This window comes from Branchiostoma lanceolatum, chromosome 6 (assembly GCF_035083965.1).
Source record: "Branchiostoma lanceolatum isolate klBraLanc5 chromosome 6, klBraLanc5.hap2, whole genome shotgun sequence".
Taxonomy (NCBI): Eukaryota; Metazoa; Chordata; class Leptocardii; order Amphioxiformes; family Branchiostomatidae; genus Branchiostoma; species Branchiostoma lanceolatum.
This window is the reverse complement of record NC_089727.1, coordinates 20487690-20502736: the sequence shown is the minus strand read 5'-3', so window position 1 is coordinate 20502736 and position 15047 is coordinate 20487690. Positions and strand designations below refer to the sequence as shown.

Below are 15047 nucleotides of genomic sequence, written 5' to 3'. Positions count from 1 at the left end.
TCAAAATTGGAATGAAAGTTTATCTGATTATGCAAAACAGATTATGAAGATAAAATATTTTCCAACAAAATAAAGACTCACATGAATTTTGGCTGACTCACACATTATTCTTTAGCTGTATGACTTAATCGTTGTGAACATGTGAATTCAGTACGTACGACGTCAACAATTGATTAAATGTCGTCGGAATTTTCAAATGGAAAAGCGGGCGATTTAGACTTCCGACGACATTTGAACCATTGATGATGCAACACGTTAAGATTATCACGTGTGCATAGTGATAAGGTCAAACACCATAAGAAGACTGAGTGAGTCTGAATGTATTTTCTAGTTGGAGAATAGTTACAGCTAACCTATGCTGGGCCCAGTGACATCACTGCGGCAAAACTTGATAGGAGAACAGGGCTGAGTGGAGAAGAAGAAACTTCTGTTTCCCGTGTTCACATCGCTAGATGTCCCCTTTTAAGGTCTCATTCATGAGTTTTGTCATCCCGTAGGCTTAGATGTTACAATACGGATTTCAAATGGGCGCGTTCGTAATGGAGCTATCGAAAATGCACCAGTGTTTATTGATTTTATATTGTTTCACAACATTACATCTCTGTCTATAGCAATTACAACCTTCACTTAGCTACACCCCAAAAATAGGCACTTTGCAGCTGAAAGCGCACGAACGCATCACCTACACTGTCGGGCTGGGCACGTCCGACCTCGCGCGCGACCGCCGAACTTTATTTACCTGCTAATTTCTTCTGTTACAAACAAGCTTTCACCAGTTTGACGTTTGAAATCAGTTGGGCTGGCTAAAAGGGAATTTCCCACCGATATAAACACACGTTTATGCAGCCGTTCATTTCTTGACGTGCGGACTCTTTGGGTCTACACGCGGAGTAACTCAGGAATGAGACCATAAGGTTCAAGGTTCATTGTTAATATCTTCACAATACAATCATTTTTAATTTACGAAAAGCAGTAGGCATGACCAATTATCGTGAACTATTTACTTCCTAGGCCGCGGGAATGACCAATGGATTCACCACCCCCTACTTGTTCATTTTCCGTTAAGCTGTGAATTCAAATTTTACCTTATTTTCTGTCAACCAATGATTTCCGAGGCTCTGGAAAACGTTGCTAAAACTAGCAGGAGTAGAGAGTATCAACAATGTAAGAAATGGTATAAATAGCTGCCTGTGGCACACGTGTATTGCACTGTTGCAAACCCAATCTAATCGAATAAAATCAAATGCCCAAAGACTTGCAAGCTTGTTTACAATTACGGGCCAGGCTTACATGTTAGTGATTGTGTAAAGGCCACAAGTACCGTTGATTTTACAAGCATTTCTCTCATAACGCCACTGAAATACGAATAAGGTTACTAACTAAAAATCCTTAAATTGTCCTTAAGTTTTTGCTCAGTTTAATGATTATTTCAGAAGTCAGAAAAAAAGGAAAAATAATCTTTTCATTTACCAATTGATTTATTCGTTCATTTAATCGTTTAGTTTTATGAAAGATAAACCAGCCATTGTCAAAGCCTTGCAGAGAGGCGCTAGAAACAATGTCATGGCAAGGTCCAATTCCGCTATCTTTGCGGAAGATTAAAGATGCGCGTCTGGATAATTCCTTAAGACATATAGGATAGCCAGACTCTTAAGGTGAGCATGACAGAAAGTAATTCTTCTTGAATCATTTACAAGAGGTATGAATCAGCGGCGTATGATAACCTCGTAGATATAAGTCCACAGCCAATCGCTATAACCTTAGCTTCATCACAAGGATCAAAAGAACACGATTTATTTGAATCCTCAACAGTTAGAAATCGACCTGCCAAACTAAAGACAATGTATGTGTCTATAGCCGCCAAAGCATGCCGGCTGCATATAATCACAAGGCCGTGCGTCTATGGTGAATTGCAGCTCACCGTGTCTGCAAGCGCATTTATTATTCACAAGTGACTACCCACCTACCATTGTGGTTACGCTTTTTGATTGCCTTTGACGTGAAGACATAATTCATTGCCCAACGGCGGTGCGATTTCATTACTCCGCGTCTATCTTTGCTCGGATCCTACCGCGGATTCAATTCCCCAATAACAAAGCAGAAACGATTTCGCCACAGGGAGAGATTTACAAACAACCCTCGTTGATGGAGTCTAAGATTGGGTCTGGTGCAAATTACATTGTGCTGCTGAAAAAGATAATGTTTCCGTTTTAACGAGCGTCAACCGCTGCACTAATTACCGTTATCTATGCTTCACTTAGAAACAGCGACATTACCAGTACTCTTATTTAGATCCCTAGCAGGATTCTTCTTTCCGTACTGCTCTATGAACTGCCCCACTGTTTTCTGAAGATGTTTTCCAATGTTCAACCGTATGTTTCTATACGTATTAAAATGTTTTTCTTTCCTTGACTGAGTGACAGTAGTAATATTCCTATTTCCGTAATTAGAAAGTTTTATTTCTGTCAAAAGCTGTATTTGATATGTTTACGTGTTTTAGTGGTTGTTTTGAAACCCTGAAAAATTAGCTGTTTGATAAACGGTTCTTAACAAAGCAATGAAGTTACAAAACTATCCATAGCCTTGAAAAAGACGACAGTCCTTATAATTGTATTTACATGACAACACAAATAAAGTAAAATAATAATAAGGCAACCTCCTTCAAACGTTATTGCCTGAGAGGCCAGACGTGTATTCTTTATATTCGATTAATGTTACAAAATAGTTCAAAAGGTTATTTGCTCTGGGCCACTTGACTGCACGTGATGCCTATTTTGTCTCCATGTTAGATGAGAGGAAAACATTAACATACTAGTAGTCCAAAAGCAAGTTTGTTTATAAATCCGCAGACGGTCGCCATGGAAACACAATTCCCTTGAGGACGGTAGACAGCCTAATTAGGAACACTCATGGGAGATCCCATTCAAGCTAAAGGGGGTTGAACAGCTGCGGATGTCATTTTTTCAGACTTGATATATATAGTACGTGAGTAGTCAGTTCCTTTCCTCCCACAAGGACAAACATATGCAGTTGCTATTGTTTCAGACTGGATAGTACGTGACTATTTAGGCGCTTTCCTCCCACGAGACGATGCAGTTCAGAGATCAGGACCCTTATCTCACCCTGACGTGTCTGTACTTCAAAGCAAACACTCAGTGAGACTCTGGAGAAGATGCATACATAGACTGATGATACGGTCTGCTGTACACATGTCGATATAAATACCTGGGAGCACTGCAATACGTGAACAAGGAAGGGTAATAATAAAAACAAAATCCGGGCAATGCGGTTCCAATAAAGCTGCGGGTGAGGGGTGGGTCACAATTTAACCTCTGCTCCAAGAGCTATATCTATACATATCGCTCAAATAACATACGCAGAACACAAGATATCAAAATTGGAGATTCCGCTGCATTACCTCAGAAAGCCGCTAAGGGGACCCTAAAAAAATGAAACGTCAATTAACCAACCCTACGCACCCACGAAATATCAAAATTATGTATCGGTAGCTTATCAAGATGCTGTTCCGAACATGAAAACACATACACACACATAGACAAATACACACACAAACACACACACACACACACACACACACACACACACACACACACACACACACACACACACACACACAAACACACACACACACACACACAAACCACACGCACACACACACACGCACACACACACACACACACACACACACACACACACACACACACACACACACACATATATATATATACATACATACATATATTCCGATCAGCATTTGTTCAGTCATAACATCTTGAAGGTCCTTGGTCCATAGTGTACAAGATATTTAGACAAACTCTAATGTTGCAGCAAATAACACTTTGAAAAACGACGTACAGAGAAACCATAATAATCACCAGGAAATCGCGTCTGCTCCAGATTGCAGGATAAGATTGCACATCTTGCTATTAGAACATTACATTTACGCAAATTGCTTGTCAGCAGACGCTAAAGCAGCACCCCAAAATGGCCCTTTAACTACATGCGTAACAGGTTTTACTGCCCAAATTGTTAAGACCATTCTTTTTATCGATATAGTGGCACGTTTGAAGACGCTGCTAATGCGCTCATAAGTACGCTTCTCAACCTCTTTCACACGCGGTGTGAATTCTGGTCACGTCTAGGCTGAGATTAGCCAGGGCCTGAAGAGCACGAAATGACAAAGATTTTTTCTGAGAATCCTGACATAATGCTTGAGATGTTTTGTAAACAGCTGCCGCTAGCTAACGATAAAGGGTATACACAAGACGAGACAATGCAACAGACGACCTACATATTGTAGCGCCACATGGCCGCAAGCGAGAGACATACATAAAAAAGATGAGATAGAAAAATAACTACATTACGTGGCGGGCGAACTGAGCTGTTTCAAAAGCGAATGAATAAGCCATCGTGAAAAATGGCGACAACCTACCCTTGTCTGCGACATAATCTTTATAGTCTGTACTACATGTTCAACACTTCATATCAGACCAGACAGCTCGAATCGTGTCCAGTAGCTTGCACCAATGCCGGCACCACGCGCACCGCCTGCCGCAGTATGTCCGTCGGGGGAAATTGCCGGAAAGGTCGTCGGAGACAAGCGATGTTATTCCGCTCACACCGTGTGGGGGTGTCTTTGAGACAACCTCTCATCAGGTATATAAAAAAAGCTCTTAACTCTCGGTAGAACTCGTCGCAGAACGAACGTGGTGGGTATTCTCGAACGCTTTACATACGAGCTTATCCGATATCTAGTACATCAAGCTGTTGCTTTGAAGAGTGATGTTCAAAATCTACAGCCATATAGGGCCTAGAGAGGCGGAGTGTTATCTTGAATTTAATCAGCGGCTAAGCCATTCGCCAACTACCAAAGGGTTAGTTTTAAACGTGCGGAATCACGACCTTTTCCCATCTCCCTAGTGTATTGCTCCGCCATCGTTGAAAATAGATCTCGCAATAGAATTATAACATGATACATTTTCTGACATATTCATTACATATTTATCGATTATCATTAACTGCAGTGAAGTGAATGAAGGCTAATATGCGCAAACAACAAGTGGCAATCGAATAAGCTATTTCAATGAAAACAAACTCCCACGCTGCAAATACTGGGTCTTAATTGATATCAACTATCTTAATCCCACTCTTATATCACTACCTCTCTATAAGGTACTATATAGCTGTAGATCCAATAAACTGAAATACATACTAGGTTTGATCTTACATTCCCTCGGTGTATTACCAAGAACTTATTAATAAGTACGCAAAAATAGAAACTACAGGCATTTTACAAGGGTCTTCTACATAATACAATTATAAATACATAAAAGACCTATCGTTTACATTGCAGTTTCTAAGATCTAAACGTTTTCTTAATGTATGTAAAACATATAATTAAGATTATCTACCGAGCGAAGTGTATTAAATCCAATTTAAAAAAATATGTTCCATTTAATGCCCTTGTTTTGAGCAAGTGAAAGAGAGGACATTATCTTCGATGGTTTATCACTAAATGATCCTTAAATATCCAAAACTATTCTATTTCCAAACATTCTCTACTTCCCCAATCATGTTCTCTACGTATATAACATGATTGAATTCATGTATAGAATGAAGCGTATCAGATTGTCTCGAGCAGGTGAAAAGAATCGGTATTAACGCTTAGCATTTATCACTTAAAATACATGATGAAGTGACATTAATTATTCTTATTACAAATTCAGACGTTTGGCGAATCGTAAATCCAAGAGTTTTGTGACCTTGAAATAAATATTTTAGCACTGCGTTGAGTTGAGAGAGTTAGTTTAATTTTCATCTTTCACTACTATGAATTCTGGCGTGGAGATTTACGACGTCTTTAGGACCGCCTATGGTTCTAAGAAGTCTTTACATCGCCCTGAAGAGACCTCTTCCCCCTTCTTAGGGGCGCTTTGCCTTTGATCTAGATAAGTACGGGGAGGAAAATGTAACAATTCATGACACAAAATGATTACCATTTGAACATTTGAGCAGCTTGACATCATTTTTAGGTAGTAGAAACATTTCATCTCAGACGTCCTAGTAGTAGATTCTACGATCAGTCAAAATCCGATGGACTTTTGATCAAAAACGTAATCTTAATGTCAAATAAGACAGTTACATACTATATCCCAAATCGTTGCACAAAAGGGATTCAGACATAACGTTAAAGCATCAGCAGTTTAATCTTTAAAAACCAATCGTAAATTAGATAGGCACAATAGTTTAGTTGATGACCAAAGAAAACTTTTAGAAACTGGATGGACATAAAGAATTCGACATTCTTGATGGAATCTTCCGTTTCTCATCAGTGTCAGTGATAGTCGAACATTCATTCAGTTGGAGTAACATTAAGATAATATAAATATATATTCTCGCAGATTTTAAAAATGAAACCCAATTGAATGATGCCCCCTCCCTGTTTTTTACGAGGTCCTAGACGACCATTGTTGATCTAATAGGTCAATGAATGAACTGTATATCAGATACGCACCACGCAAAACGATATCGATCCCATGTTCTCTCCGAATCAATATGGCAAACCACGCGTGACGTACACTGCTCTACTTCTACGTAGAGGTCAGAGAACCCGACAAAATTAAGGGCACATGAACCACATTAAAGGCCCCTTAAAGACGTTGGCAATACCTTAGAGAGCAAGTGGACTATCTAAACGATGCTTTTGGTATTGATTTACACAGAAACATTAGTGGTTTAGTGACAGTTGTAATTTATGACGAACCCCATAAAAACGAATGCGTTATTTTATGAATGAGATCTAATCATCCATTTGACAGGTTGTTGATCATTTTTTATATATATATATATATATATATATATATATATATATATATATATATATATATATATATATATATACATATATAATTGGGCCACATCAATGAAAATGAGCAGATGCTAGCTGTTAATCTTTTTAACGTAGAAAAAGAACGCTTCGTCAAAATGTATTGTCTAAAAAACTAATTGAACAGACATTCAAATATGAATTGGAAAATTCTAACAAGCTCCAGAACTGATTATAATAAGCAAAATATTTAAAAAGCATACGTACAGCATACTTTCATAAAGATAACCTTGAATCATGCAACATGCCGTGCTAAAACGTATTGGTCTTCGTGCAGTGACGGAATACACATGCACTTTAAATTTGCTTTTTTGTATGTTTATGTATATGAGAGTATTTGATGTATTTTTATCGGTTAATTGTAAATCAATACATAGTCTTTACAGCTTACCCCAAAATAATAGGTAAAAGTCTTAGTCGGAAAATTGATGCGGTAGTAGCCCTAGCTATTTATCGATTTTAAAGGAGAGTACACGAAGGTTGTGATTTAAAATCAACTCCCGTGCTGGCCTGGAAGTTGAATGACCTTATCCACACCAACCGTATCTAAATGTTGTTTCAGAACAAGGTTAGAACATAGCTCTGAGTGAGGGGGGAAACAGTGTGATGTACCTGATTATGTGTAATAATCATGACAACAATTTGCAAGTATCAGTGAGTAAGACTATAACTAGGTACTTTAACAAAGATCTTTATAAAAAAAACTTCGCTGGCCGTGTTTCCCCTTCATCAGAGCACTACCGACTGGTTCTACTTCATACTACAGCTATAGGTGTCGCTGCTGCCATGTGAAGAATGCAGTCCCAAACGTCGGGGAGGTTCACAGATGATCATCGAAGTTTCGGCTATTATAAGTACAAACTCTTCAGCTGTACTTGACGATCTCTGGTAACCAATGATTGACCAACCTGATGATACCATTCACCGCTAGTAAAGCTGTTGTGCCGTTATTATTCTTAAAAAAAATAATAAACGAGACTCGTTCAAGGGGTGGGCTTCGCGGCAATACTCACCCCGGCTGGGTGAAACGTTCATACCAGCTCATGGTAGATAATGCTATATTGGATATGTTGATTTACTCACGTATTGTGCTCTGTCATCGGTACAGTTGAGAAGCAGTTCCACAGCCCCAACGAACTCCCGCTTGATGGCATGAAGTAGAGCGTCGCCCACCTATAAAAGACGAGAAGAAGCGATCACAAAATACTACTAGTTTAGTTGCAATAAACGACAGTTAGACCTTTAAGGTATTCAATTGCGCATGTGCATGTTGAAGACTCCTGACTTGTGACCAGTTTTTGTCTTTATTATGTTTTTTACATGTCTAGTCAAGGCCTTCGTCGGTCAGTTGGTCGTTACAGTAATCGGCCGTGTTTTGTTCATGCCTCAGAGGCCTTCAACTGTAACCTCTCTGTGTAAGCGAAGTTGCGTCATTGGGTGGGCTTATTGATGTTTCATACTGTAAGTGATGTAAATGCAGAAATGTTCGCGGTGGTTTTATTTTCGCTTTTTTCCTGGTAAGTGTTTACCGCGAATTTAAGACCACCGCCAAAAGCCTTTCCATTGTGTGACTGTAGTGCTGTTGTTTCAAACGTGAAATTGAAAACCATCGCGAACACTCCATTTTCTCGAATTTTCTCCTTAACGCGAAATTAAATCCCCATAAACATTTCTAAATTTACAATAGTTAGTTAGTTTCACATAAGCATGGCTCTTCGGGATTATGGTACATTCTAATTAATATGCTAAGCATGTAATAACAAATGAAATTAGTAACACACTTACCCTGACGTTGTAGGACACAAGTAGCTCCACCAGTTCGAGGTTCTCGTTCTCTATGGCGATTAGCAAAGCTGTTCTGCTCAAAGGGTCCGTACAGTTTATGTCCATCTCTGTTGAATATAGCCCAAGTAGTAAACTTTATTAATATTAATCCGTGGGTTAAATAAATCCGTCACTTGGGTTTGAAAGATCGCTAGTGCAACAGCCTCCAGATATGCACAGTTTAGATATGAAGTAGTGCATTATACTGGGGCACGTTGGGTTGGAGATCTATTAAGACGTACGTTTTTTCTCGGTGGCAGAATTTTGTACCCTGATGGATTTTTGTTAGTAGATGTTAAATGTCTCATCAGGATCGCTGTACATTCATCATGTCATTGCCATGAAACACCCTCATCAATCTCTTTTCGCCCGGAAATCACGGGCCGAGCTGTTCTTAATTCTGGGTTATATTTGAACTACGTCAGTTGGTAGAAAATTGGAAAGAATGTGTGTCAGAGGACTGACCATGTGAAACTGTGCATATTTGCCCTATTTAAAAATACTTCAGATTTTCTTAACAGCAGCCTGAGGTAGCGGTCAACATCTATTATTTCGGGTGCTGCGCTTCCTCGTAAATCCTGTATGTAGTATTTCACAGGACAACTATGCATAGTTTCACATGGGAAGTCCTCAGGTACACATTTTTTGGCCATCTTTCTATCAAATGGTGTTGTGCAAAACCAACCCGGTGTGACGCCTTTTTTTGCCCCTACCAAATGGATACTGCTAAGGGGTTTCTAGTATACCTGAGGTAAGAGAAGTGTCACAATTTTAAAGCAGAAGTCTGATTGGAATCTGGGAGGAGGGTTCAAAATGTTGAGGATTTCCTAACCCTAACCCTTACAGTTAGGCCTAACTCTAAGCTATTGCCTACCCGAACCCTAACTCCACGCACGCGTACTATCCTATGTTCTTCTTGCGGGGCAGAAGTTTGGCATAGCGCTGGTATTCAGAACACCTCGGCATCGTGACGTCACAGCCGTAATTGCCAGACGAATGTAGGGGGTCAAACTGCGACAAACAATAATGGAATGTATTTTTTTTATAGAGTGTCGTTTCATGGTTTTGTATTTGATTGGTATAACTTTTGGGTCTCCTGACGAAATTACTGCAGCATACCGTCTTGTTTCTGTATCTCATATTCTAAACATGCTACGGGTATGATAATGAGCAGTGGGTAACTTCTTTGCACAAAGTAGTTTTGTTGCATCTTGAATTTAAGACAAATAAGCAATTTCAGAGTCTTTTCAAAGATATTAGAAAAACAAAAAAGATGGTTTGATTTGAGATCTCTAGTCTACTTGGTAATGCTTCGGTCCCGATTGGAAAAAAAAAAGAGGGAACCGTCAGGTGTTTTGTGGCAAATTTGGGCGTGCCTCCTACGGTGACGCCCGTCGGACACCCTGCGCTGCCGGGCTATATTTGGGCCCGGCCGGGATCCGGAATATAACTCAGACTTAAATGGAACGCGGGACTCGGTCACTATTACACGCCATGATCTGAGCTAATCGTGCGAGCAACGGGACGTAACCCAGACACCGGGACATATATATGGATTCGGGGCCCGGCCAAGACTTCACCACCGACGGGCACCAACGCAATTGGGACCAAAGCATAAGGCAGGGTGATATGGCGGCAATGGTAATAAACTATCTAGGATGAAGCAAGAATAGCCCACTGACCCGGCCCGTAGTCCTCCAGAATCTGGCGCACCGTGGCGTAGTCCCCCCGCTCCACGGACACCAGGAAGCGTTTCTCCGCCTCCGACAGGTCCGACTCGTGGTGGACAACCCGTAGAGGGATCCGGTCAGTGTCCTCCTCCTGCAACACTTCATCTGGGATGGTGGCCGCCATGTTCTGATGGGACAAGGTCAACAACATCAGAGATTAACAAGAGACAGGAAATAGTTCAACAGGTTTCAAAGTCAGCAAAAGCAGAGGTTTAGTACGTGTAAAAGACATGCGTATTAGAAGTAGTGGTGATGGCTATGTTCTGAATGGACAAGGTCAACAAGGGATGGTGAAGGTCATGTTCTGATAAAACTAGGTCAACAGTTTTCATGGTCAGCAAAAGCAAAGGATAGCAAGAGTCGTGCGAATCTGGGATTATGGCCGCCATATTGTGATGGGACAAGGTCAACAAGAGTAAAGGTAAGCAACAACAAGAGTTAATCAAGTGACATGCATATATGCGTCAAGAATGGTGGAGGCCATGTTTTGTGGTCAAGGTCAGCAAAGCTAAGTTTAGATTAACACATATGAGTCAGGGTTGGGGTTAGGTTTAGGTGACCAAAACAGTCTGATAGGAAAAGGTAATGTCCCAGGCATTTCCAGCCTAACATTTGAGACGGTGGGCACCGTAGTCTGTTGAAACATTGTCAACAGGAATCAACAATAAAAGCGTCTGGAATAGAAGCGGCCATTGTCTGACCATACAAGGTCATATTAACAAGGTCATCCAAAGCCTAAAAGGGCAAGTATGGCTAAGGCATTTCCTTGGTGGAGAGAAAAGGTGTTAACCGAGTGATAGTCATAAATAGTCAAAATGTTGGCAGTTATATTCTGGAGAGACAAGGCGATGAAGGTTAAGATTAACTGCAGCCTACAATGTCTCAGATAGAGAGAATAATGCGGTGTGTTTGTTTGTGTATTTGTTTGTTTGTGTATTTGTTTCTTTGCTTGTTTGTTTGTGACAGTCGTTTGCGTCTTCATTTGAATGCTAAGCACGTCAGCAAATTGACAGAAAGTTTAGGGTCAAAGATGCCAGAATTGTCCCAGAAAATTGACAGGAAAAATAATCTTCTCAAGTTCAGAGTTTTTCCCAGTCTTCGCATGCAATGGTTTATTCATAGCATGGTCTTAATGTCAAATATGTCTGAATTAGTTGAAAACGAATAAGGAACAGGGAAAGAAACTGTAATTGTAGAATACTGCAGTAAATAATTGTAGTTGTAATTATTGTCAATCATACAAAACTTGTTAGTACTCGACCTTAGGAGATGAAAGTAACTGGAACGGAAACTAGTACGCCGCTTTGCAGAAATCGACCAAAAAAGACTTCCACCTTATATGTCAATCGTCCTCTGAGAGAAGACATAAAAAGCAATGTTTTACCCTAAACCAAAGCACACCAACCGGCATCTGATAGAGACGGCGGGCGGTATACATTAAATTCTTGGAATATTGCAGTAGAAGGCGAATGAAAATGAGTGTCGTTCCTGGTCACAATAAAGTCATACGATCGTCATGCGATTGCAAAAAGAGGACGATCTTTAGGTAGTCGTTTATGTTTCATTACAAAAACCGAATGTTTCAGGCTGCCTTAGATCCTTGGCGGCGGTTCCAATCTTTAAGATCCGGTCTTAAAGAATACCTTAAAGCGTACGTAAAGGTCAGATCTTGTTGTTGAGTGAGGGAAGAAACATTTACGCGTACTATAAGATGCGCTTAAAGATCGAATTCCATGCAGTGTTAGTCCTGTCACAACCTGCTTGAAAATCTTTCGGCATACAGAAAAAAAACGTATGACGACCTACGATGAATGTGACCGCGGGAGAGTGACCCATGTTCACCTCATCAGTCATTTTCAGACATTTCCCGACCCAAATATTAGTCTTGAATATCTTAGACTACCAACGACGATAAGGAAACTTCCAACAGACCAGCGTATGTGGTCCAGTGGCTAGAAACGCTGACCTAGACGTAAAATTAGCCAATAGTACCATGATGGTAGACTGTTCATTGCTGTTTACTAGACCTCACTGTTCAGACTGTTGTGAGACTGTTGTCCTTCACCAAACTTGCAAGCTACTAAAAAAGATTGCCGTCCTTATCACAGAACATTACTTGTTATTACTAGTCTTTATTGTCAAAGAGAGTAGACGATTTTCTAGAACACAGAATCCAATATGGAGACCTTTCGGGTTAGAGGTAACAAGTGGGGTCTACCATTTCCAGTTTGGTCGACCTTTTTTTCAGTTTTGGCGTGAGGCTAGATCTGAGTTATTAGGCAGTGTATGCTTAAGGTGGAAGAATACAGGAGGTACTAGGGTCAAAGGAAGGCTCTGAAACTGCTTACTGTTTTACGGATTGGGCTAGACAGTTCCATTGCCCTTCCCTCTTTTGCAATGGTTATCTACTTAACCTTAGTGACTTTCTGGTGGAGCAGAATTTTTTTGAAGATTGCATCTCGGGTTAGTACCTTAAGATCTATGAAACCTAGTTGAAGCGTATCTAAACAAAGTCTCGTGTAGCCAAAATGCCCTTTAGTTTGCCTAAAACTGGATAGATACAACGTTTCCCCTTGCTACCAAATAAAATCTATATCATAATAGTCCTGTAGGGAAAACATTGTTAAAGCATGACCCATACATGTATGCCATCTCCTCAATCACTGCGACCTTAGGTAGAACGCTATTGTCAGCTGTGACCTTAATAAAAATTAGATGGTGACAGGGTAGGGAAAATCATGCCCTAATTAAATCAAGTGCTGACCAATCGGTCATCGGGCTGAAGATTGGTCGGATTCTGTCTGAAACGAAAAACTCTATTTGGCTAAAGCTTGATGACCATATATCTGAAAATAATTAAGGCCGCTTAATCCAGTTCTAGCTTGTGTGACTCTCTAACTCGGTGTGACAAGGGCACAGGTTTTATGCATGTACATAACTATTAGGTGCATGGCTGCGTGTTTATTTTAATTTGCGTATGTTTGTGTTGGGGGTGTGTGTTTGTTATTGTGTGGGGGAGGGGGGTACATGTGGTAAATGTTTTTGTGTGAAGGTAGCAACGTCTACTTGTTATGCAGCAATTTTATGGTTGCATATATCTATACGTGGGTTTGTGTGTGTTTAATTGTGTGTTAGCGTGCGTGAGTGTTTGTATGTGTATATATGTACATTATGTATGCATATGCATGTGTGTGTGTATGTGTACATGCGCGTGTGTGTGTGTGTGTACATGCGTGTGTGTGTGTGTGTGTGTGTGTGTGTGTGTGTGTGTGTGTGTGTACATGCGCGTGTGTGTAGCTATTTAAGTTTCGCTGGCCAACCTTTATGTTTTAAAAAGCCACGACCCATGGTTGCAATTCTCGCAACCCACGCTGTGGGGCGCTGCCGAACCATACCACAAGACTCATAAAATCAAAGTTTGTGCACACCACCCATGATAAATGTGTCGATCCGAATTGGGTCAAACCACAAACTATGATTAAACACGTGGCGTCAGTTCTCCCTATCCGAAAATAAATTACAAACGTGCCATCCAATACATGACTGGCGTACTTCCATTTATGTAACGATTAAACATTTTGCCTGTAAAAATATATCGATCCTAGCTGTCTATCACAATTAGCAATTCAACCAATGGGAATATATCTACAAGTGGTATAACCATTGGGAGAGCGGCCGTTGTATTTTTGTCAAATATTTGAATTTCTTTGTTTTATTTTGGGTTTCTTCCTTTAGTGAAATGTCGGCCTGGTCGGTCACGGTATCGGTCAATTATGCAGATATAGATCGACGCTGAAAAAAAATGAAATCAGTCTGGAATAACATGCCAACTACCTTTGACGCTTAGACGTTCCTTTTTGTTTTCGAGTAGCTCGTTTCCGTAGTTTATGTTACCTACGTTGATTGTGTTTTGACGTGTTACTTTTTGTAATCTTCTATATTTCTATCTATTTTCTTTGTGCATACTGCAATGTTACTTTTATGTGTACTGTACTAGATCAGTCCCCCCTTAAAAAAAACACATCATAGTTTTATTCGGCCACCTGGCTGTTTTAAAATTTTATGAAACAATAAACAATTATTCGCAAATTAGACAGGAAATTGTCACTATGACATTAAAAACAACACATTATAAACAGTAAAAGGAACATGTAACTATTTGTGGTATATAAAGACATGTACTGCTGCATTGTTTGAAGAATTCATGACACTGGAGAGACAAGAAACGCCGTAGGCTATCCGGAATATTTGATGTACCGCTCAATCTATTACGTGTACTTTATTTACATAAAATAGCGTAATAGGAGCGGTAGATTCGTGAATTCCTTGACTCGTGACGTAACATGTTAATTTAAAAAAAAACTAACTCCTATTTCTTTAGTTTTGAAAACCAAGTCTAGTTAAAAGACATTTAAAAGTCTTCATTCGAGTTGAACCCATTATGCCCATTAGACCGATCCTGACTGTCCATCACCATTAATAATTCAACCAATGACAGCACGGTAAAAACTGGTCCGACCAATGAGAGAGTGGCTTCATACCATGTACCAATCAATTATTTGCATTTTTTACGTTTTTATTCTTCG

The 15047-nt window shown here is 40.0% G+C and overlaps 1 protein-coding gene and 1 long non-coding RNA gene across 2 annotated transcripts in view; both read right to left on the bottom strand.

Moving 5' to 3' along the window:
• LOC136436994 (short transient receptor potential channel 4-like) overlaps positions 1-8786 on the bottom strand; it is a 34247-nt gene extending 25461 nt beyond the window's left edge. The window contains exons 1-2 of the mRNA XM_066431415.1: positions 8693-8786; positions 7991-8080 (exon numbers count right to left, since the gene is read on the bottom strand). The gene's annotated coding sequence lies outside the window, so the exon portion shown is untranslated. The remainder of the gene's footprint in view (positions 1-7990; positions 8081-8692) is intronic.
• A 1633-nt stretch (positions 8787-10419) lies between these two features.
• Positions 10420-15047, bottom strand: part of LOC136436995 (uncharacterized) — a 70389-nt gene continuing 65761 nt past the window's right edge. Inside the window, exon 3 of the long non-coding RNA XR_010756126.1 lies at positions 10420-10588. This is a non-coding gene — a long non-coding RNA (uncharacterized lncRNA). The remainder of the gene's footprint in view (positions 10589-15047) is intronic.